General features: G+C 41.2%; 1 non-coding gene across 1 annotated transcript; it reads left to right on the plus strand.

Annotated features, from left to right (window-relative positions):
• Positions 1 to 17,308: 17,308 nt before the first annotated feature.
• TRNAG-CCC (transfer RNA glycine (anticodon CCC)) lies at positions 17,309 to 17,381 on the plus strand. Its single transcript has one exon. It is a non-coding gene; the product is annotated as a tRNA-Gly (tRNA).
• The last annotated feature ends 9,011 nt before the right edge of the window (positions 17,382 to 26,392 follow it).

The following is a 26,392-nucleotide window of genomic DNA, read 5'->3' on the forward strand; positions in this document are numbered from 1 at the left end:
CTTATTCTCTCTCTAATCTTTGTTTCCTACGATTTAAAATGAGGGTAATAAGTCACAAGAATTAATTATGTTCAAAATCTCTTGTATTTTTTTCTTCGTAGGAACCTAATAAAGTCAGCTGAATCCAATTAAACAAAGGCGAGGTTGGCTCCAGCATATAGAATACCAGAGTCATTCTAGCTGTCTTGTTGCTGTGTTAAGTCACTTAGTCATATCCAACTCTGCAATCCCATGGACTGCAGCCTGCCAGGTTCCTCTGTCCATGGGGATTCTCCAGGCAAGAATACAGGAGTGGGTTGTCACGCCCTTCTCCGGGGGATCTTCCCAACCCAGGGGTCAAACCCAGGTCCCCCAGGCAGGCAGATTCTGTACACCACCTGTGCCACCAGGGAAGCCCAAGAATCCTGGAGTGGCTAGCCTATCCCTTCTCCAGGGGATCATCCAGACTCAGGAATCAAACCAGGGTGTCCTGCATTGCAGGCAGATTCTTTACCAGCTGAGCTACCAGGGAAACCCAGCTATCATGTTAGGTTAGTCCTATAGGTACAGGGTCATAAGGAAAGTCTCCTGTACTCTGGGACATGCTGTACACAGATGCCGCTGGCTAGATTTCCTCTATGTCAAGATCAACCACTGTCAAATGCTTCCAAATGTTCAGAAAAGCTAGAATTTTTCAGAGCCTTGTAGCCCAGTCAGTGAAATCTGTCCGCCCCCAGTGCAGAGTGCAAACGCTCCCTCTATACCACCACCTCTTTGGGGCCAGCTCACAACTGGAGCACCCAGACCACAGAAGGATCTAGCTTAATTGCTGAACATTTCCAAGACAGAGAGTCTTAGTAACCATATATAAACAAAGGCCAACAACAACAAAAGGGGGAAACAGAATTGAAAAGAAAATACATGAGATACTGATTTGCACACACAGAGAAATTTTTCAAGCCTTTGGGGTTTGATCACCATCTCGGCTACAAAAGCTGTTTCTAAATTGAGCACTTCCTCCAATGTTGATTAGAGGCAGATAGCATGTCTCCTCTTCTGCATATGCCAAGGGCAATGTCAGTACTCAAAACCAAGAACAAAAAATGATGATGAAAACATGAGGCTAAAATCCCATGCAACCCTTGGCTGGCTCCTGCTTTTGAAATTCTAAATTACAGGCTGGCCCATATGGTTCCACATACCTGGCTAGTGGCTTCTCTCTTGGGAAATGACTCAATCATGCGTTTGTCTTTCTGGGGATGGCTGAGTTTTCTTAACACGCTTTGTCCTCATAAGCCTACACACTTTTTGTTGATGGGAAATCTTGTGAAAAGCAGAACATTCAAGAGTCATTAATAGTCATACTCAGAAGCTTTCATACTTATCCCACAAAACCCTCCGAGCAGGCCTCCCTGTGGTTACTAAATTTTTCCTCTTGCTGAGATTTCCCAGCATGCTCTGGGATTATCAAGTAAAGCCAAATATTAAGAGGGAAATCTTGAAAGTCCTTCAGTGCCTGGGGTGGAATCAAATCAGACATGCCCTCCACTCTGGCACCAGCCAGCTGAGCTACAAACACCGACTCAGCCCACGCTGAGAAGACTCATCGTGAGTGGAAACCCATAATGTTGCTAGGATACGTTGTCGTTTCTCAAAAGCGGGGGAAATGAAGTATATAAAACAGTGAGAAAGTTTGCAGAAATAACAGTTAATATTTACTTCAGGCATTCATCTGGACACGGCAACGTTGAAATGTTTTTCCTTCAGCATTTCTTTCTGCCCTCAAGGCCTTATATTGGATAAGATTCTGAATTCCTTAATCATAGTAGCTATGCACCATGTCTCAATTTGCAACTAAATGCAGTTTTTGCCAAAGTGAGTACTGGACTCAGAGAACAGTTAACATTAAAAATGGAGAAAAAAAAAAAAAAGCTGATCTGGAGACAAAAACATGGAAGCTCATATTCCTGGTCAAATGAATTTTATTATGCTGCATTTTAGTGTCTTCCTTCATGTATTCTACTTGGTTGCTCAGATTGTGAAAATTACAAAATAAAAATTAAGTGGCTGTGTAATACCTGCCTTGTCAGTTTTTCCACCTAGCATTTCTTTCTCTTGCTGCATTAACTCTGTCTCAAGGAGAGGACACATGAAATATGAAAAGCCACCTGTCTCATTTAGTGAAATGGGAAGGATAGTGGGCTGGAAGCAAGAGGGCCTGATTCCTACCTAATCCTCGTCTGCTGCTTTACGCTTTGTGTCCTGCAGCAAATCCTTGGAACTCCCTGGGCTCTACCTGTGTTCAAGCTTTTACAGGAAATATCATTCTCAGTCAAGAAAAAAGAATCTCTTAAGATTGTTGTCTTTAAATGAAAATCTCTGGGCATGTCTGCTAAATACTCCAGTCTGAATAATCTGAATAACCAGTCTGTCTTGTCAAATTTTGAAAAACGGCGTTCATGAAAAAAAGCTGCTAGTTCAGCTCAAAAGTCAAGCACAAAATGCCTTTGTTTGTTCTTCTCTATGTAATAGGAAGACTTTATTTGTACTCCCCATATCAGCACATAGGCTGTAAAGACATGCACATCCAAGGATTGTGATTTAATAAAATTAATAGTAGTGCTGCTTCATCAACGTCATTCCTGAGTGAAACTCTTTGTTTTGCTTTCTGCCAGTGCATGCCGATGAAGAATACATGTCTACCAGTGCAGCTGGTGGTGCTGTCTTGATTTGTGCTGAGATGTCAGCAGTTTATCTACCTTTATTTCTGTACTATCACTGAAAATGTCAACAGAGTGAAAAAAGCAAAACTGGGAACAGATTTGACCTCACAGACTCCCTGGAAGTGTCTCAGGATCACTAAGCAGCCAAAGACAATGCTTGGATAATCGCTGTGTTCACAGTAATATAAAGACGTGATGGTAACACGTGTGGCTACTGGAGAGAGGAGAGACACAGAGAACAAAGGAGGATTCATTTCATAAAATAACTCATCAGACATGAAATAATCAGAATCTGGTTCTATAGTATGGATAGCATGCAATTTTCTTTGGTATTATCATCAACTCTGTTTAAAATTAGAATGTGTGTTAGTTGGCCAGTCGTGTCCAACTCTCTGTAGCCCACCAGGATCCTTTGTCCATGAAATTCTCTAGGCAAGAATACTGGAGTGGTAGCCATTCCCTTCTCCAGGGGATCTTCCCAACCCAGGGATCAAACTCAGGTCTCCTGCTTTGCAGGCAGATTCTTTACCATCTGAGCCACCAGGGAAGCCCCAAATAGAGTATACTAGCTAATAAAGGGCTTTCTGAGTGATTCAGTGGATAAAGAATCCGCATGCAATGCAGAAGATGAAGGATATGCGGGTTCGATTCCTGGGTGGGGAATATCCCCTGGAGGAGGGCATAGCAACCCACTCCAGTATTCTTGCCTGGAGAATGCCATGAACAGAGGAGTCTGGCAGGCTACAGTCCATGGGTTCGCAAGAGAGTCAGACACAGACTCAGCGACTAAAAGCAAGAGCACTTAAAATACCTAATACAACGTAAATGCCATGTAAATAGTTGTTGCCAAAGCATCACAAATTCGGGTTTTGGTGTTTGGTACTTTCTGGAATTTTTTTTCTTTTTCCCAACATTTTTGATCCACTGTTGGTTCAATCTGCTGATACAGAACATACAGATATGGAGGACTGACTGTGTGCCCAGGAAACTATCATCATAATCAAGTAAATATATCCATCACCCCCCAAATTTTCCATGTGCTCCTTTCTAATAAGGCAGAGCATACTGCTATGACCATAAATCCCCCTTCTATGTGTAGAACCAACAGAAACTAACACATATGTTCAGTGAAGGCATTGTATTAGAAGGCTGATAGCAATATTGTTTTAATAGCCCCAAGTTGGAAATTATCCAAACACTCATAAACAGAAGATGGATACATGAATTGTAGCAGAGGCACACAGCAGAAACTCATATGACAATTAGAAAGAACAATCTCCAATTACACATATTCATATGGCTGAATCTCATAAAAGATGAGAGAAACAAGTCAGATGCAAAAGAGTATATACTATACTATTTCATTTATACAAGTCCAAAGCCGGGTAAAAGTAATCTGTGCTTTTAAAAGAATCAGGATAATAGCTGTCCTCGGAGGTAGAAGGGGAGCTACTGAAAGCAACATAACAAGGCTTTAGGGGTACTTATAATGAACTATTTATTTACTGATCCAAACAGTGTCTATATGAATGTGTTCAATTTGTAGAAATTTATCAAGCTATTCCTTATGTGTAATTTTCCGCAATGTACTCCCATAATTTTCTTTTTGTAAAGTTGATAAGCTTTATCAAAAGTTTTAAGAGTGTTACCAAGATCTTTCTCTTTTATGTAGATACCGAGAAGACGGCCAGTTGGCAGCGTTAGTACAGTGCGGTGAATTCACAATAAACTAGAAAGCCAGGGTTATATAGCATGGTGCATCTGGGGAACGTTGTAACCAGCCAGGAATGGTTATTGCTAGTCACAGAGCTGAAAGCTCTCAATAAATTTTGTTTCCTCCATTGCACACTGTCTGATGATTGGCAAAGAAATAAAATATAGAATCAAGAAAGCCAGAATGCCCTCTGCAAGAATAAAATGTACTGCCAGTATGGCACACAGCTGTACCTCCCACCAAAGTTGTATGGAGCTGATGAGAGGTCCAAGCTGCTTCATGACTTGGAGAGCTTGTGTGCATCCCTTTGCCAGAAGCACAGTTAGAAAAAGCAAACAGAAAGTATGTTTCTGCTGAGATCCCTGAGGGAAGGAAGGAAAATTCCTCTCCAACCAAGAGAGGAAAGGAGAAGAGAGTATCAACTTCTTGTCTTTTTAATGATGAACTCTAGGAAGCAAAGGAGAAATTCTTTATCTACCTGAACAAGTGTTATTTTCCTTTAGTCCTCACATAATGCCCAAGAACTACTTGGTTATCAGAGTTTATATTAAAAATTTCAACTCTTCTTGTATTGGTTTTCAATTTTACAATTTCTGTTAATGACGCAAGGACCATAGCAAGCTTCTTATACAGTTTTCTTGTAACTTCTATGTGGCTTTGTAATTGAAAGACAAAACCCGACAAAACTAGGGGAAAAGTGAATGCCAAAAATGAACAATGGTTAAACACGTCATGGCATGTCACGGAGTATCACAAAGCCATTTAAAAAGTCAATCAATTTACTTCTAGAACCAAGATGGTGGTCTCTAAATAGCATTTTCTAATAAAAGGGAGCATTCTTCCTTGGAGAAATGACTCAATCCAGATTTGGTGTAGAAATATACTAAGTCTAGTATACCTTATTGTGCCAGAAAGCATGGAAAACATCATGAATTACTGGGGTTTTATTAAAAGAAAACAAAAGGAGAAAATCTGAGGGGTTCCCACTGGCCAAGGATCAAACCATTTGGACATCCAACAAATAATAGCTGCAAGTAAAAGATATAGATACGAAAATCTATGAGTCCAAAGATGTAACTGACCATCACTACGGGTTGTTAAAAGACCAACTCAGTTTTTTAAAAATTGACAAGCAAAATAAAGCCTTTATTCTGCCTTTCCTAATACCTTGGGGGATTACCAATGATTGACAAAGGAGAGGTCCTCACAGAAGAATCCCAGAAAATAAAAGCAGAAACATACCGATAGATTCAGAAAATCATGCTTCAACTCTGAGTGAAATAATACATATAACTAGTGTTCACTTCTGAATGCTAAAACCATTCAGTTCAGTCACTTCGTCGTGCCCGACTCTTGCAACCCCATGGATTGCAGCATTCCAGGCTTCCATGTCCATCACCAACCCCCAGAAATTGCTCAACCTCATGTCCATCAAGTTGGTGATGCCATCTAACCATCTCATCCTTTGTCGTCCCCTTCTCCTCCTGCCTTCAATCATTCCCAGCATCAGGCTCTTTTCCAATGAGTCAGTTCTTTGCATCAGGTGGCCAAAGTTTGGAGTTTCAGCTTCAGCTTCAGTATCAGTGCTTCCAATGAATATTCAGGACTGATTTCTTTGAGGATGGACTGGTTAGATCTCCTTGCAGTCCACAGGACTCTCAAGAGTCTTCTCCAACACCACAGTTCAAAAGCATCAATCCTTTGGTGCTCAGCTACCTTTATAGTCCAACTCTCACACCCATACATGACCACTAGAAAAACTGTAGCTTTGACTAGATGGACCTTTTTGGCAAAATAATGTCTCTGTTTTTAACATGCTGTCTAGGTTGGTCATAGCTTTTCTTCCAAGAAGCAAGGGTCTTTTAATTTCATGGCTGCAGTCACAATCTGTTGTGATTTTGGAGCCCAAGAAAATAGTCTGTCACTGTTTCCACTATTTCCCCATCTATTTGCCAGGAAGTGCTGGGACCAGATGCCATGACCTTAGTTTTTATTCAAACAACTAAGTTGAGTTTTAAGCCAACTTTTTCCCTCTCCTCTTTTACTTTCATCAAGAGGCTCTTTAGTTCTTCTTCACTTTCTGCCATAAGGGTGGTGTCATCTGCATATCTGAGGTTATTGATAGTTCTTCCGGCAATCGTGATTCCAGCTTGTGCTTCATCCAGCCGGCATTTCGCATGATGTACTCTGCATATAAGTAAATAAGCAGGGTGACAATATAAAGCCTTGATATACTCCTTTCCCAATTTGGAACCAGTCTGTTGTTCCATGTCCAGTTCTAATTGTTGCTTCCTCACCTGCAAGAGGCAGGTCAGGTGGTCTGGTATTCCCATCTCTTGAAGAATTTTCCATAGTTTGTTGTGATCCACACAAAAGCTTTGGCATATTCAATAAAGCAGAAATAGATGTTTTCCTGGAACTCTCTTGCTTTTTCCATGATCCAACGGATGTTGGCAATTTGATCTCTGGTTCCTCTGCCTTTTCTAAAACCAGCTTGAACATCTGGAAGTTCACGGTTCACATACTGTTGAAGCCTGGCTTGGAGAATTCTGAGCATTACTTTACTAGCATGTGAGATGAGTGCAATTGTGCGGTAGTTTGAGCATTCCTTGGCTTTGCCTTTCTTTGGGATTGGAATGAAAACTGACCTTTTCCAGTCCTGTGGCCACTGCTGAGTTTTCCAAATTTGCTGACATATTAAGTGCAGCACTTTCACAGCATCATCTTTTAGGATTGGAAATAACTCAACTAGAATTCCATCACCTCCACTAGCTTTGTTCATAGTGATGCTTCCTAAGGCTCACTTGACTTCACATTCCAGGATGTCTGGCTTTAGGTGAGTGATCACACCATCATGATTATCTGGGTCGTGAAGATCTTTTTTGTACAGTTCTTCTGTGTATTCTTGCCACCGCTTCTTAATATCTTCTGCTTCTGTTAGGTCCATACCATTTCTGTCCTTTATTGAGCCCATCTTTGCATGAAATGTTCCCTTGGTATCTCTAATTTTCTTGAAGAGATCTCCAGTCTTTCCCATTCTATTGTTTTTCTCTATTTCTTTGCACTGATCACTGAGGAAGGCTTTCTTATCTCTCCTTGCCATTCTTTGGAACTCTGCATTCAGATGGGTATATCTTTTCTTTTCTCCTTTGCCTTTCACTTCTCTTCTAGTCACAGCTATTTGTAAGGCCTCCTCAGACAACCATTTTGCCTTTTTGCATTTCCTTTTCTTGGGGATGGTCTTGATCCCTGCCTCCTGTACAATGTCATGAACCTCTGTCCATAGTTCATCAGGCACTCTATCTATCAGATCTAGTCCCTTAAATCTATTTCTCACTTCCACTGTATAATCATAAGGGATTTGATTTAGGTCATACCTGAATGGTCTAGTGGTTTTCCCTACTTTCTTCAATTTAAGTCTGAATTTGGCAATAAGGAGTTCATAGTCTGAGCCACAGTGAGCTCCTAGTCTTGGTTTTGCTGACTGTATAGAGCTTCTCCATCTTTGGCTGCAAAGAATATAATCAATTTGATTTGGTATTGACTGTCTGGTGATGTCCACGTGTAGAGTCTTCTCTCGTGTTGCTGGAAGAGGGCGTCTGCTATGACCAGTGCGTTCTCTTGGCAAAATACTTAGTCTTTGCCCTGCTTCATTCCGTATCCCAAGGCCAAATTTTCCTGTTACTCCAGGTGTTTCTTGACATTCTACTTTTGCATTCCAGTCCCCTGTAATGAAGAGGACATCTTTTTTGGGTGTTAGTTCTAGAAGGTCTTACAGGTCTTCATAGAACCGATCACCTTCAGCTTCTTCAGCATTATTGGTCGGAGCATAGATTTGGATTACTGTGATATTGAATGGTTTGCCTTGGAAACAAACAAAGATCATTCTGTTTTTGAGACTGTACCCAAGCACTGCATTTCAGACACTTTTGTTGACTATGAGGGCTACTCCATTTCTTCTAAGGGATTCTTGCTCACGGTAGTAGATATAATGATCATCTGAGTTAAATTCACCCATTCCAGTCCATTTTAGTTCACTGATTCCTAAAATGTCAATGTTCATCCTTGCCATCTCCTGTTTGACCACTTCCAATTTACCTTGATTCATGAACCTAACATTCCAGGTTCCTATGCAGTATTGTTCTTTATAGCATCAGACTTTACTTCCATCACCAGTCACATCAGCAGCTGGGCGTTATTTTTGCTTTGTCTCCATGTCTTCATTTTTTCTTGAGTTATTTCTCCACTGATCTCCAGTAGTATACTGGGTACTTACCAACCTGGGGAGTTCATCTTTCAGTGTCCTATCTTTTTGCCTTTTCATACTGTTCATGGGGTTCTCAAGGCAACAATACTGAAGTGGTTTGCCATTCCTTTCTCCAGTGGACCACATTTGTCAGAACTCTCCACCATGACCCATCTGTCCTGGGTGGCCCTACACTGTATGTCTCAGAGTTTCACTGAGTTAGACAAGGCTGTGGTCCATGTGATCAGTTTGATTAGTTTTCTGTGATTGCGGTTTTCAGTCTGTCTGCCTTCTGATGCATAGGAATAAGAGGCTTATGGAAGCTTCTTGATGGGAGAGACTGACTGAGGGGGAACTGGGTCTTGTTCTGATGGGTGGGGCCATGCTCAGTAAATTTTTAATCCAATTTTCTGTTATGGGCGGGGCTGTGTTCCCTCCCTGTTGTTTGACCTGAAGCCAAACTATGGTGGAGGTAATGAAGCAAAAGGCGACCTCCTTCAAAAGGTTCTGTGCACGCACTGCTGCACTCAGTGGCCCGACCCTGCAGCAGGCCTCGGCTGGAGACTCTGGTGGAGGGGGGGTGGAGTTTGTGCCAGAGGGACCCTCACCCGGTGAGTCACAGAGAGCAAGGGCCGCCAAAACCATTAGGAAAGGTTAATAAGGAAGTTTATATTGGCAAAAGGAAGCTGACCACACTTGAACCCACTGATCAATTTTGATGTCACTTAAAGAGGGCCAGCCAACATTCTGTTCTTTCTGATGCTGATGAAAGAGGAAGCTCGGTGTCACCAGCTATTAAGTATTCTTGCCAAAGAAACTAAACCTGAATCTCATCAATCCTCTATATTCAATTAAGGAAAGACACAGTAGATGAATGTAAGTGACATCACAGGATAAAATAAGCCCAATCTAGAAAACGGGAAGTTCTATGAGGAAAATAACCTGGTTTCTTCAATAATTGGGGCATTAAAGGGGGAGAGAAATGGAAAACTGTCATAAGTTTAAAAAATATTCATAAGACATATCAGGAAAATGCAGTGTTTGGCATTTGAATCCTCATTCAAACAAATCAACTATTAAAGAAAGGCTTTTTTGAGGTAATCAAAGGGATTTGAACATGAACTGGATATAAGATGCTTTTAAAGGCTATTATAAATTTTAAGTGAGTGTAGTATTATGGTTATTTTTTTAAAAAGCATCTATGTTAGTGAAACATACACAAGTGTTTACTGGACAAAAATAACCAAGTCTAGGTTTGTGCAAAAAGATTTCAGCAAAAAATAAATGAAAACATTTTAAAGCCAAGCGGAATAGATGAAATAAGACTGTCAAAATGCCAAGAGTTGTTGAAGCCAGCTGATAGGCAATAAGAATTCATCATGTGGTTTTCCCCATCTTTATATGTGTCTTAAATTTTCCATTTTGAATTTTAAAATAATGAAAGAATTTCCAGAGCTCTGACAGTAGTCCTGGAGCATTTTTCATGATCTTCTGTTGAAATAAAGAAGCCAGATGGCCCCACTGGGCCAAATCAAGAAAGGAAAAACTGAAGCCAGAGTTCCCATCAAACCTTGCCCTTAAACTGATCACAGAGAGTAGGAAGGATCCTTGTTCTCTCACAACAAGATTTGAAGAGCAGTTCCAATGATCTCCAGGTCACTGAGTATGGATTTCTTTAGCAAGAAATGATGCAAGTCCAGCTACTCAGTCTCTCAGGCCTGCAAGCTTCCAGTTCCCCAGGGACTCTACACTCAGGCAATATTCTTAGTGAAGATAAGCAGGAAACTCAGACAGCTACTGCAATGCTTCCAATGCAGTGATGTTGTTAGATGTGTATTCATGCTACACAAAGGTCTGAAATACAATTTGTAAAACAGTCACATAAAGGGGGATTTTAATTGTATAATAATGGTGGGAAAGCAATCTGACAATGGATGTTGAAGTCTTTAAAATGATCATACCTTTTACTTAAATAGCTCAACTTTTAGGACTCAAATCTACATAAATAATCTGAAACAACAGAAATAAGCTTCAATTACAAAGATCTTAATCACAGCCTTATTTATAATAGTAAACACCAACAAAATCCTAAATGTCTGAAAATAGGAAAACAGTAAGAAAGTCAGAGTGAAAAATAACCAAGTAAATAATGTAATATTATGGAGCCATAATCAATTATGTTTCAAATCAGCCCAATTCAACAAACAATTATTGCTGCTTCAAATTTCTAGCACCATTCCAGCAGTTCATAGTCTAGTGGACAAACAAATACAAAAGAATACTTGAAACAGACTGTGGTTAAGTGCCACAGAAGCACGGAGAAGCCTCAAATATCTCAGGAGAGGAGAGTGAGGGCTGAAGAGGCAAAAAGGAAAATCAGGGATGCCTTAACTTGGTCATTTCGTGTGATTTGGCAGTTTATTATGGGGAACTTTGATATGCATAGAAGAGGCTTCTAATCAACTCCTAGAAGAACGATGAAGATGAAACATAAGTGATGAGTAGGAGTTAGCAACAGAACAGGAGCAAGTAAGGAAAAATGTGTTCTAGGCAGCAGGACTGGCCTGTGCAGAGGCCCAGAGCAGGAAGAGGGAATGAGGCGTCTGGGCAGCATAGGGTTTGTGGGTGGCACAGAAGCAGAGATGACAAGAGAAGCAACCCTTTCAAGAGTTTATCTGGAAGAAGGGTGAGAGCTAAGGCAGCAACTGCAAAGACTGTGCTTTCAGTGGGATGCTTTTATTTTATTTTTACTATACATAGGAAGAGGCTAGTATTTAATGATTGGATGCTGATTAGAGATTAAAGAGTTAAGGATAAAAATATGAGAAAGATAAAATCAGCAGGGGCTACAGAAACTTAGACTGGAGAAAGGAGACTTTTTTGTTGGACATTTATTCCAAAAAGGAAGAGATGGGGTGGATGTAGGACAGTTAGTGGGTTTGAAATTTGGGAGTTGGGGTATGTCTGTTTTCAATTAGGGGGAGGGGTGAGGCACCTGCCAAGGGTGGAAAGAGGAGGTGAGGAGAGAGGTTCAAAAAAAGAAAGAAAAAAGCAAGATAATGCACAAATAAGAAAATAATATGAACCCATTTTTTGTAAAATAATGACATGTTTTGTAAAACATATATATATAAATATACATATACATGTATGTATGTTTACATGTGACTTTACAAGCCGAGCACTGAGAATGATTTTGAAGGGCATGTGCTAGATTATACACATGGGCTAGCCAGGGGTGGAAGCTGACACAGGTCAGGAAAGGGTAGGTAAGGGCAAATAAAGAAAATATTTAGCTTAAAAAAAGGTATTATGATATGACCCAATGTATAGATTTTATGAAATGATTCAAATGCTTGTATTTCTGCATGTATAAAGAAAAATGTTTTTAGTCTTAAAAATCAGCAAAAGCGGCTCACATTTCTGAAACTCGACTGTTTTCCTGCCACTGGAGTCCTGGTAGCTGCAGGAAAGCTCTGCAAGGCTGCCTGTACACTGAACAGGAGCAAACCAGGACTCTTAGGAACAACATACGTGAGCTGAGGTGAGGCAAATAGAAATGGGAGTGTGGTAGGGTCTTGGAGATGGGGGGCTGGCTGAAAACCAATACGTCCGAAATGCACTGAACACCATGGTGTAGTCAAGGATGGCAAAGAAACAGAACGAAATGTCAGCTGAGCATGAGAATAGGTATCTTTTTCAGATCCCAGGTGTCAGGCAAACTGTACACAAGCCCCAGGCAGTCACGGGGCAGAGGAAAAGCGCTGATCCAGAATCAGAGGTCTGTGTACCAACCTCGGCCACCCACCAACTGTATGCACGACCTTGGAAAAGAAACATGATCTCTTGGCCTCGGTTTCTACACATGTAAAAAGGACCAGAGAAAAATAACATCCCACTTATGATGATCAGGTGAGTAATACACATCTATTTTACCATGTGCTTTAAAAAGCACTTTATTTTATAAATGCTGCACATATGAAAATGCCAAAAAATCACTGACTGCCCCACACACATACATGCACACCTTACCATTCACATATACATTCATACATGGAAATATATACCATTAACATATAGAAATGCTGTATATATGCAAGTATACAACTCTTCTCCCAAATTATAGATGAGAAAACCAAGCCTTAAGGATCTTAAAAAGCTAATCCACACTGTAATCCATTATAATTATTTTGAGATCCAGCAAAGACAGGTATTTTTAAACTCTTATTCATAGCTGATAAATAGTATTTCTGATCTGGAGAGGGATTTGTAATCCCTGACCTGGAAAATTTCTAAACCCAGGTGCTGTGGCTGAATTATGTCCCACTAGAATTCATATGTTGAAGCCCTAACCTGTAATGTGATGGTATCTGGAGATACAGCGTTTGGAAGGTAATTAGGTTTAGATGAGGTCATGAGGAGGGGGCCTTCATGATGGGATTCGTGCCCTTAAAAGAAGCTGCACTGGAGCGACTGCCCTTTTTCTCCTATGTAAGGACGCAAGAAGGCAGCCGTCTACAAGTCAGAGAAGAAAGCTCTCACCAGAAACTGAACTCTGGCAAAGCTTGATCTTAGACTTTCCAGCTTTTCCAGAACTTTGAGAAAATAAATCTCTGTTGTTTAACAACCACCCGCCAACCTATGCTGTTTTGTTATGGGAGCCTGAACAGACTAAGACATCAGGTCAGAAGCCTTTATATCATATCTTCACAATATCCTAAACTCCCTATATCTTGGACTTCCTGGTGGCTCAGTGGTAAAGAATTCACCTGCCAATGCAGGAGACGTAAATTTGATCCCTGGATCAGGAAGATTCCCTGGAGAAGGAAATGGCAACCCATTCCAGAATTCTTGCCTGGGAAATCCCAGGGACAGAGAAGCCTGGCAAGCTAGTCCATGGGGTCGCAAAAGAGTCCAACATGACTTAGTGACTAAACAACAACAACAAACCCTGTATCTCATCACTTGGTGTTGTTAGTGCCGCTTCTGGCCATGTGACCTTGGATAAGCTGAGGACTTTCCCACATCTTAGTGTAATGACTAAGTGATTTTATACATGACCTCACCTAGAATAACATCTGGCAAATAGTAAACATCTAATAAGTATGAGATTTTGTCATTCATTGTATTGTCATGGGACTACCTGGCTAAATTATAAAGTCCATAAGGGCCTATGGACTTTGATTATGCCTAAGAATGAACACAGTGGCACAGCACGTAAATAAATATTTGCTAAATGAACGGCCAGATGATGAGAAAGGAGAGAGTGATTAGGAGAAAGGAAACATTTTCAGGAAGTATATACCACATCTACAAATAGAAACAAGAGCTATTTTCTCAGAGACTTTAAGCAGAAATTTATAAGTTGCAATTTAATTGATTCATCACACAGCCAAAAAGATGAGGAAAGAGTAGTATAATATTCTCAGAACAACTGTCTTGCATATAATAAAATACCCACTGTAGAATTTTTTGGGGTGTGCTCTATCCTAAAACCCATTAAAGTTGCTGGAACACCCACTGTGAAGGTTTTGGTTTTTCATTTAATTTTAATAAAATGTTTTACTGGAGGGAAGTTTGGGGTGTGACGGCAATGAAGTGTGTCTACTGCTTTGGGTGACATTCCATTTCTGGACACCCGTGGAGATGAATACAGTGATCCCAATGCCTGGGAATTTTGGCTGCTGGTTATCCAAAAATGAAATGTCATGTATGAAAACTTATTTTTTATTGTTTAATATCCAACTGTCTGCCCAGCAAATCAGAATGACAAAAAAATAATAGCTATTTCAGGATGGGGCACTACATGCATTACAGAAAATACATCTCATTTGGAACTTCAGTCCTATTCTTGATGAAAGATCTATGAAACATGAACTTGAAAATATTCCTCATTACCCCCTGAATAAGGGTGATTATGATCCTTTAATTTTGCTTTGACTGAAAGTAAAAAGCAAAAGCATGGCTATACTGCACAGTTGCAGCCATACCATATACATAAGCAATCCGTATCTCTAGGCAAACCTTTTATAGCCTAAATAAGTCTAGAAGACAATGAGGGCAGTAAGTTAGATTTAAACGCAAGATGTTGATCTGTAGCTCAAGCAAGTCAGAGCAGACAGACAGCCTGTTCATTCCAGCATAATTCCCACCTTGGACTAAACTGTCTGAAGAAATTCAGCATTACTCTGCTTCTCTAAAGACCAAATAAGTTGCATAACTGCATAATTTAATGTCCCCAAAACAAGAAGAGAAGAAAATTCTCTCTTGGTCCATTCTCCAGCATTCAAGGATAATGCCAAGATAAAGCTTCCCAGAGATTTCTAACCTAACTGTGTTGGACAAAACCCATGAGTCCTCTCTATCAGAATACCCCACATCAATTCCTATGGAAAAGAAGGAAAGAATCAATATTCATGAAATCCTTGTGTGCATTTGTTTGGGAAGATCACATCATGTTTGGAGAGAGAGTCAAGAAAATCTACTTCTCCTCCTTTGGAAATCTACACAGACCATCACTGTTTCCATGTACCAAACTTCCCACTGACAGGAGCAAGAGGTAAGCTAATTAAATAAAGTTTGGAACATGCCGCTTAATTTCTTCATGAAAAGGTCCTCCCTTGTTTTGTGTATGTTTGTTCAAAGGAATTACCTTGCAGCTCTGACTACATCACATTGGTAATTGCTTCAAAAGATGTATTTCCTTCTCCTGGGCTAATGACTCTTCACTCTTTCCCTGGGTACTAGCATCTGGTCATACGATTTTCAGTATTATTTATATGCTGATGATGCCCAAGCTTATATTGTCATCCCTGATTTTCATTTGAGTTTCAGACTTTTATATGCAATTTCCGACTTGATGTATTCATTAGGATGAAGACTAGAAATCTCAAACATAAACCTTTTAATCATAACTCAATTCCCATCCCATACCTATTTCTCTCACAGGCATCTGCTCACTTGCTCAAACCCCAGATCTACGATTCATCCTTGACTATTTCTTTCCTTCTTCATCAGCAACTGTCAGACTGGCCTCCAAAATAAATAATGAACAAGTACAAACTTAAATTAATTAACATAGTGATAAGTGTCATGAAGACTATGAATCAGGATGATATGAGAGGATGGAGTGGGGATATACTTTTGGTAGGGTTGTCAGGGTAGGCCTTTTTAGGAAGGTGACAATTCTGTCATCTGGACATCCAGATGGAGACATTTCCAGGCAGAAACAACCACTCTTAAGAAAAAGAAAGAAGGCTGTTTTGAATGAGGGAGGAAGTACCATGATCTCTGGCCACAAAGGGAGATAGGGGTCAACTCATATAGGACACTTTAAACCAAAATAAGGACTTTGAAGTATTTACTCAAGCACAATAGTAAGTCATCAGCAGGTTTTAACCTGGGGATAACAAGATATATTTTATTTTTAGAAGATCACTCAAGATCAAGATCCTCGGGCAACATGAGCTGAATTCAGTTGCATCCTTCTACTACCTTTGCCGCCACACAGAGATACTATTGATCCAACTGAATACAACAAAAAAGCTGCATAAAAGCACGCAGCAATAAAATAGAATACATAATCAATTCAGAAGAAGGGAAGGAGGGAGAGGAGGAAAGAAAGGAGAAAGGAAGAGAAAAACCTTCAGAAACCAAGATGGAAAAAGAACTCAAACACTGTGTGGTAATGCTGACAACTGCTGAGAGAGAAGCCCAAGGCGGCCTGGGTATGTGTTATCAGCCCTGGATGCTAGAGCAGGAGGCAGGGTCGGGGTGGGGGTTGTGGGTGGAGGCGTATTCTACCTTGCAGGTGGAAAAAGGGGAGAGGGCCTGGGGGCAGTGTGAGGCAGGAGAAGAATCCTGCAGAGGATGAAGTTCCTGAAAGGATTTCCCTGTCTGGATAAAGAAGATTAGAAAAACCTCACCCATCAGCTCAGGGAAGAGGAAAGGAAGGCTTGCAAATTGCTGGGAATCTGAGTGGAAAACAAAGCCTTTCATGAAACTGAAACCCTATAACAGAAACGCCATCAGAAGTTACAATGCCCAGGGAGTGTAATAAACTCAAGTCAAGAGGATATTACAAAAACTTCTCTAGCACTAGTGAATCCCTGAAGTCCAGGCAAAAGTAAATGCAAAATTGAGCACCAGGGAGTGTCTGATTTACATGGAGAAAACAAGAGCTCACAACAAAAAAATTGCAAAGCACATAAGAAATGAAACCATTTGAAGGAGAAGAGCAGCTACAACCATTAACAGATGTAATACCAATATTCTACAGTAGTTGACAAAATCTGAAAGAGATTATGAAATAAGAATGGAAACTAAAATCAAAGGGCTTATGCTAAGGAAAAAGAAGACACAAGTTGAAAACAAAAACAAATCACATACTGCTTTAAACATTAAAAAAGTATTTATTCCAAAACAATTTCAAGAACAAAGCTGGATGCCTCACACTTCCAGACTTCAAAACATGTTACAAACCTACAGTAATTGAAACAGCATGGTCCTGATAGGAAGACAGACATGAACAGATGGAACAGAACAGCTCAGAAACAAACCCATGCATATATGGTCAAATGATCTTTGACAAGGGTGCCAAGACTACACAATGAGGAAAGGATAAGTCAACAAATGTGCCTGGGGACTTCCCTGGTGGTCCAGTGGCTAAGACTCTGCACTCCCAATGCATGAGGCCTAGGTTCAATCCCTGGTCAGGGAACTAGATCCCACATGCTATAACTAAAGATCCCACATGCCACAACAAAGATCAAAGATCCTATACGCTGCAACTAAAATCCAGCACAACCAAATAAATATTTTTAAAGGACCAAAAAAAAAAAAAAAACCCACACAAACGTGCCTGGAAAACTAAACGTCCATGTGCAGAAGAATAAAACTGGACCCTTATTCTATACCATGCTCAAAAATAAATTCAAAATAGAATAAAGATTTAAATGCATGACCCCAAAGTATAAAACTCTTAGAATAAAATATAGGGAAGGCTTCATAACATTGGTATTGGCAATGATTTCTTGGATATGGTAACAAAGGAAAAACTAGACAAGTGGAACTACATAACTAAAAAGCTTTTGTGCAGCAAAGGACTATCAACAGAGTACACAAAATAATCCACAGAATGAGAGAAAATATTTGTAAACTATATATCTGAGGAATTAATATCCAAAAATACATAAGAACTCCCACAAGTCAGTAACAAGAAAAAGAAATTTTAATGGGCAAAGGACTTAAATAGACATGTCTCCAAAGAACACATACATGTACCCATAGGTACATAAAAAGATATTCAACATCACTAATCATCAAGGAAATGCAGATTAAAACCACAATGCAATATCACCTGACACCTGCTTGTGTAGCCATCCTCAAAAAACAAAACAACAAAAAAATCCCAAGCCTTGGTGAGGATGTGGAGAGAAACTGAAATCTTGTGCCCTGTTGGAGGGAATGTAAATTGGTGCAGCCACTATGGAAAACAGAATGGAAGTTCCTTAAGAAATTAAAATAGAACAGCACATGATCAAGCAATCCCACTTTAGGATATCTGTCCAAAAAAAAAAAAAAATGAAATTAGGATCTCAAAGAAACATCTGCACTCCCAAGTTCACAACAGTATTATTCACAATAGCCAAGAGGGTAGGAGGAAAAGGGGACGACAGAGGATGAGATGGCTGGATGACATCACTGACTTGATGGACGTGGGTTTGAGTGAACTCTGGGAGTTGGTGATCGACAGGGAGGCCTGGCGTGCTGCGGTTCATGGGGTTGCAAAGAGTCAGACAAGACTGAGCGACTGAACTGAACTGAAATGAATAACAACCTAAGTGTCTATGAACAAATGGAGGAATAAAGAAAATATGGTATATACATACAATGGAGTATTAGACTTTAAAAAGAAAGAAATCCTATCATGTGCTACAACATGGATGAACTTTGAGGACATAATGCTAAAGCCATAGGCACTTTTAATGTTAAAGCCATTTGGGGACATAATGAAAAAGCCAATTGACATGAAGGCAAATACTGCATAATTCCAATCATATGATGTATCTGCAGTAGTCAAACTCATGGAAGCAGAAAGTAGAATGGTTGTTGCCAGTGGTTGCGGGTGGGAAGGGGAGAAATGAGGAGTTATTGTTCAGTGGGTATAGAGTTTCAGTCCAGAAGAAAGTTGATGAAAGACGGAAAAGTTCTAGAGATCTACTGTATAACATTGTACATTGTACATAAAACTAAAATACTGTGCTGTACACTTAAAAATTTGCTGAGGATAGATTTCATGTTATGTGTTTTTTAGCACAATAAAATATATGAGGGACACATCTTAATAAACCATTTTATATTCAAGAAATTATTCATTAAATTTTAAAAACTCAATGAATATAGCAGATGAGAACCAGCTCAAGACAAAATTAGTTGACTCCAAATACATTTGAGGAAATTACACAAAATGCAGCATAAATACAAAGGAATATGCAATCTGCAGGAGGGAGTAAGAAATATAAAGACTAGAAGAAAAGTTTCAACATACATCTAGTAGGATAATAATAAGAAAGAATGGTGGAAAAGCAATATTTAGGTCTGAGTCATCACAGGACTCCAATCACCTGGGCATAAAGTTTGGCCCAAGGGGGAACATATGTCCAAAGATGCCCAAATAGAATACCTCTTTACAACAGATATATGATGTTGGGAGAGTTAATAACTTGTCACTGGGTTGCAAGATATAATGTCAGAAGCAGTGTATTGTGCTTTGGGTGGTGGACTTAGACATGGGATGGGGCAGCATGAGCTGGAAAACTTTTACAATTCCTTAACTTTGTTCCATACCTATTTTATTCTTTCTTTACACCAGCTACATCTGGGGGGACCCTAAAAGCAAAGGCACACTTCTGAGCATACACTGTGAACCCCACACTTTCCTAGGCAGTGGGAATGAGCAAGACCCAATCCATGGAGAACCAGAAGGCCAGGGGCTGGAAGGGTCAGAAGGCAGCCTCCTTGCGTCACGTCCAGAGTCCCTCTGCTGTGTCTTCCTCCCTCTAGAGCACTGTGCGCCAGGCAAGATAATGACTGAGAGCTAAATGAAGGTACTTTAACTTCCTCTCGACGCTCGTTTGAGTTCATAATGAAACGAAATGCACCAGCCTCCCTCACTCTCACCACACTCTTTGGGCAGAAACATCTCATTTGAAACAGCTTGGGCTCCCTGGGCTCTTTGCAAGAATTGGTGGGGATGAGTTTTGATGTTTACAACTGTGAAAAATCCTCTGCTCACAGCCTGAGGGAGAGCAAGTCCATGCGTAGAGTGGGGACCAAATCACCGGGCTCCAGGCACACTAGAACCTGAAACCAGAAGACTCTAGATGGCAGTGGGGTCTGCTGAGTGATCAGGATGGGGAAGTGGGTATGACTAAACAGGGGCTGCTGAAAATGAAGGAAGATACTGCAAACTAAAGAAGCACTGCGGTACTACATTCTAGCCAAAATGGATTAAATAATCAATGTAAATCCTTTTCCATTTGAGTGAAAATCCCAGTAAGTCAGCTCAAAAGATTTCTGGATCAGCAGCTTACCTTCAAGGTGGTTAAAGACAGTCTTAATTTGTATCTGTTGTGTCAGGGTTATCTCTTTCAGCATTGGTTCAGGATTTTTTTTTTTAACAAAGTATTATTATTATTATTGGGCTTACCTCGTGGCTCAGTTGGTAAAGAATCCGTCTGCAATGCGGGAGACTTGGGTTCGATCCCTGGGTTGGGAAGATCCCCTGGAGAAGGGAAAGGCTCCAGTATTCTGGCCTGGAGAACTCCATGGACTGTATAGGCCATGCAGTCGCCAAAAGATTAGTGGTAGTAGTAGTATCACTATAATTATTATTTGCATTAAAGTCAGCCAGGGCTCAGTAGACTTGCAGTGAGATGCTCTGATGTGTCCCTCAGAATCCCTGGGTGTGCTAAGTTGTTTCAGTCGTGTCTGACTCTGTGCAACCCTATGGACTATGGCCCACCAAGTTCCTCTGTCCATGTGATTCTCCAGGCAAGAATACTGAAGTGAATTGCCATGCCCTCCTTCAGGGGATCTTCCCAACCCAGGGATCAAACCCACGTCTCCTGTGGCTCCTGAATTGCAGGCTGATTCTTTACCACTGAATCACCAGGGAAGCCCTCTCAGAACCCTCTCAGAACTGAAAGAGTTCCCCAATTGCCAAGAGGGCTTCTGGCAGAAAGCCCCGTGAGGTGTCCTTCCCAGGGCACTTATGCCCAGTGACTGATTTATGTGAAAGTATAAATGTCTGGTCCCCTCTACTAATTTCAGAGCTCCTTATGGGGCTGGCCTCTGCTGAAGCTATCTCCCAAGCCAGCTTCTCCTTCTGCCTAATCCTCTGTCTTTTAGCCGGAGCTATGAATCCCGAGAACACTCCCTCACAGACTGCTGCACACCAATCTCCATCTTAGCAGTCCATGGCCTCTGGCAATCACCATCTGGTGCCTTCACATCCTACCATGGACTTGTCCAGTAGTGTATGAGATAAAGATAGTGCGTTCTCACTCCGATGAGATCAAAGGATGCCGAAACAACATATCTCACTTTGCCTGATCTTATTCAGACCCAACACCTTGTGGACAAAGTGATGCCTGGATGCCTCTTCAAAGAAGGGCTTGCTGCCCAGCTGTGGGCACTGCAGTGAGCAAGGTGGCCTCGAGCTGTCAGCTTCTTCAGGGTGTGCCTCAACTGCAGAGAGTGGCCCCAGCAAACGTCATGCCCCTTCTAGGACAGCCCAGACCTGGTGACCAGGTGATCTAGTGACCAGGTGAGTTTTAGTTGCTCAGTTGTGTCTGACTCTTTGTGACCCCATGGACTGTAGCCTGCCAGGCTCCTCTGTCCATGGGATTCTCCAGGCAAGAATACTGGAGTGGGTAGCCATTCCCTTCTCCAAGGGACGTTCCCAACGCATGGATCGAACCCAGGTCTCTTGCTTTGCAGATGGATTCTTTACCACTGGAGCCGCCAGGGAAGCCCGACCAGGTGAGGTGTGCATATAAATATCCAGCCCACTCAGACCCAATGGGTGACATTCTAATGGGCCACATCTGCTCCAGAAACCCCAATCAGGTGATCCAAGGCCTTGTCAAGCCTGCATCCCGGCTGCACAGCTCCCTCTGCCCAGTCCTGCTTTCCCCTCGTCCTCTCACAGGTGCTGTTCCCAAATAAACATCTTGAGCCCCAAACTTCCTCTCAGCAGCAGCTTCTGGATAATACAACTTGCGATACAACTTAACATTTCTCTTTCCAGGACAGCTTATGAGGTGTTCACTTAACAAAAAAAAAAAAAAAAAAGTGTGTTAGGGAACTGGCAGATAGGAACAGCTCCTTCTCATCTGGGAAATGGAGAAATAATTGATGTTGCTGCCTCCCCTGGCCCCGTGGGATACCAGCCAGTTGTGAGGTGACCTTTGTCTGAATTTGAGAGATGCCGGCTGTCAGCAGGTCACCATTTGTGCACTCAGTGGAAAACAAGACCAGGTGTATGTGAAATACTTATGGAAAATAAAGACTGAGTGGTCTTCTGTCACAGAGAAAATAGAAAGGACTCTAACTGCTCTATGGTGTTTTTACTAATAACATTAATGATACCCTGCATAAATCTACAACTACTACGTGTTTATTTGGTAATACTTTAAAAATTGGCAACAACTATATTGCTATTAATGGGCTCAAAAAATGAAAAGGACTGCTTAATCAAAAATCAAATACTTCATTCATGAGAAAGTTGATGACAAACTTATAAACTTCAAAATGTTTATCAAAACTGACCACCTACCACGGGGACTATACGATACCATTGATCCCACAAAAATCAGAAGACACAAATATGCTAAGGCACCAATATCACCTCCCAAAGATTTTGCCTGAAGACAATGACCCAACATACACAGTTGGGTAATGTATGCAGCAAAACAAGACTTTTAGATGAAATAACTGCTCCTCTACATTAACTCTCTAACATTAACTTTCTTCCATTTTTCTTGTGCACATACATAAAGTGAAGGTGGCTATTAATGCACTGGCTCAAATGCAGAAAAAAGTTTCAAACAATTCAATGATGCCATTTTTACATGAGTATAATCAGATGCTATGGGGCTTCCCAGGTGGCTCAGTGGTAAAGAATCTGCCCGCCAGTGCAGGAGACCAGGGTTCCATCCCTGGGTAGGGAAAATTCCCTGGAGAAGAAAATGGCAACCCAGTCCAGTATTCTTGTCTGGCGAATCCCATGGACAGAGGAGCCTGATGGGCTACAGTGCATGGGGTGGCAAAAGAGTCAGACACAACTTGGCAACTAAACAACAATCAAACACTATATACTGGAAAATGATTGTTTTTTCAATAATGGTTTAATTTTTCAAATAGAATTCATGGTACCAAAGTAAAACATATGGAATTTCACCCTGTTGAGAGTAAAACATTTGACATTACTAGAGCAAGATGCCATTATAAACTCAGTTAAATGAATCATTGCTACTGTAAATTCAGTGTTTAAAAAGTTCATACTAACATTATCCTCACATGATAATATAAATACAGATTTTGATGGAAAACAATGCCACGGCAAAACCATGTTCTTTCTAAAGAAATTTATGGAGTAGAAATGTGCTTGGAATTAGGTGTGGTACAACATAATTTATCCTGCACTCAACTTGTCAAACGGTAGCAGGTAGCTATAGAAATTTATAAATATTATATCATATACATAGTAAGAATAACTGAACCACACTTTTTTGTGAAAAATCTGATTTTGAAAACAAAGCAGTATGTGTTTTTCTCTTTTCTGGTGGCCATAAGTAGGATTTTAGACATATTTAAGCCTTTGAAGAAATATTTTGTAAATCAAGCTAAGTGCCCAACAATGGTGTTAAATTCTTTATAAGTGAGCCTTCTAAATTTGGTCCATATTTTTTCAAAATAGTTTTGGAAAATTTATCAACATCATCAATGAATGGAAGATCAAAAAGCTTCAGTTTTTCAGACTTCCAATTATTGATAACAAGGTATAAAGACAGCAAGACACTAAAATTTGTCCCCACAAAAGAACTAAACAAATTAAATGATTTGTTCTGAACAAATCAAATGATGTGCAAGATTTAACTTTGAAATTCTATAACAGCACTTCAGAATATCTCAAATTGTAGAAACTTTTTAACAAAGCTCCTATTTTTTCTGTTTCAGACTAGGGTAAAGTTGAGAACTGAAATTTGAAAAATATAAACTTGGCAAAATAAAGAAAACTAATTTGACAAGCATTGCCTTGTAAAAATACTCTCTGAAGAAAGTTACTCTAAATGGAAGCCAAAAGTAGCCTTGAAAATACGTTAAGAATTGAGAATATCATCCACTTAGAATTTGTTTTGATCCTATTAAGTATGCTAGAGACAGTATATTCTGCAACATAATATGGTCTATAGAGAAGCTCAATTGAAGGTTCATTTCAAATTTATTAGCCTTAAAATGCAACTTTAAAGAAAATTTCAAGTAATTTTCTTCAAAAATGTAACACAGCAAGACCACATGGGGGAAAAAAACATATTCTTCAGAAAAATACAGTAGCATGTTATTTGAGATACATGTGTTTTAGGAAACTGATTAAAGGGGGTGAGTTAAAGGGTTGGGGGGGAAATCTTTCAGTTCTGATGGGGGTTCTGAGAGGGCTTCCCTAGTGGCTCACCGGCAAAGAATCTGCTGCAATGCAGGAGCCTCAGGAGACCTGGGTTTGATCCCTGGGTCAGGAAGATCCCCTGGAGAAGGAAGGAATGGCAACACACTCCAATATTCTTGCCTCAAAATCCCATGGACAGAGGAGCCTGGTGGGCTACAGTCCACATGGTCGCAAAGAGTCAGACACAACTGAAGCAACTAACACACAATTACTCTGATTCTTTTTTATGTTTACTTTTCACTTTATATAAAAAGTATTTTTAAAATTAACTTTATTATAGGTGCTGTACAATGTTGTGCTGGTTTCTGCGGTACAGAAGAGTGAATCAGCTATATGTTTACATACATCCCCCCTTTTCCTTTTTGGATTTCCTTCCATTTAGGCCACCATAGCTCATCAGATACAGTTCTTTGTGCTACACAGTAGGTTCTCATTAGTTATCTATTTTACACATTGCATCAATACTGTATATATGTCAATCCCAAATCTCTCAGTTCATCTCAGCCCCCACACCCTTTCCACCTTGGTATCCATACATTTGTTCTCCACATCTGTCTCTCTACTTCTGCTTTGCAAATAAGAGCATCTACACCATTTTTCTAGATTCCATACACATGTGTTAATACACAGTATTTTTCTCTTTCTGACTTCACTCTGAATGACAGACTCTAGGTCCATCCACATCTCTACAGATGACCCAACTTTCTTCCCATTTATGGCTGTGGAATATTCCATTGTATACATGTACCACATCTTTATCTGTTCATCTCTTGATGGACGTGTAGGTGGCTTCCACGTCCTGGCTATTATGAAGAGTGCTGCAATGAGCATTGGGGGGTACATGTGTCTTTTTGAATTATGGGTTTTTTTTCTGGGTATATATACTTCCTAACAGGATTGCTGGATTATAGCAATTTTTAACTTTACCTTGAAGTCCACGGATGGATGGAATCGAAGTGATGTCCCACCAGAACTGGCCTAGGCCACGCCAGAGGACAGAGACAACCCCATGGCTAACCCAGCAGCTCTTTTTCGGCACGGGGCCCCTTGCCTCTCCTCCCCACCTGTCCACGGTGTGTGGAAGGCAAGGATGCTTGCGTGGAGCCAAATCCTCTCATCTCCCGACCCCGATCCTCCCCCGGGTTCCTCGGATACAGCGGACAGCCTCGCGAGGCCTACTCGGCTTGCGTCTCGCGAGAAGTCCTCTGCCAAGTGGGCTTTGGGGCCAGGAGGTCGCCTTGGTGCGTGAGCACGTCCAGCCTGGCCCTGGGCGGTGACTGGGAGCACTCTGTATCGGTCCTGAGGGGCGTAAGGCCGAGTAGGGGCGTCGGCTCCGGTTCCCAGCAAGGAGCTCCTCAGGCCCCCGTGGCCATGGTGCTTTCGGTGAGCAAGCTTTCCGAGGGGTTGAGACGGTAAGGGAGGCGCGGCTGTCATCCTGCGCCCTGCCCACCCCCGGCCACCGTGGGGCGGGGAACCGCCTCTCTGCGGTGGTCCTCACTGACGCTACAGAGGGAGGGCAGCCTAAGTATCAGAGCTCCACCTGCCTAGGTGAGGTAGCTGAGGAAACTCACGTGCACGTTTTCTCCAGAGCCCGGCACTGTCATCCTTCAGAACCAGCGACTTCCGCGCACTTGCAAGCCGCTGCCGGGCTCCAGAAATCCTAGAAGGACGCAGTCGCTTCTCCCCAAGATCCCCGCCGCTCCCATGCTACCGTGGAAGTGAGGTGCAGGAGACAGGAGGACCAGGCAGTTCTCTGTGACAGTGGTCGCTTTAAAACACACCGAGGGGCCAGGTCAAGTGGATGGCAATAACTTGAAAGTGGGCGATTGCTCCAGACATGGTGGAAGTCGAATTGGTTGTTTTGGCAATGAGATATGCCTGGATGGGGTGGGGCGGGAAGACCGGTGAGTCCTGTAAGAGTCCATGGTGTCTGTAAGTCTGTAGAATGGTGATAAAGTAAGGGAGGAAGAAGACTGAAAGACTGAACCTTAAAGCCTTTT

This window comes from Bos taurus, chromosome 12 (genome assembly GCF_002263795.3).
Source record: "Bos taurus isolate L1 Dominette 01449 registration number 42190680 breed Hereford chromosome 12, ARS-UCD2.0, whole genome shotgun sequence".
NCBI lineage: Eukaryota > Metazoa > Chordata > Mammalia > Artiodactyla > Bovidae > Bos > Bos taurus.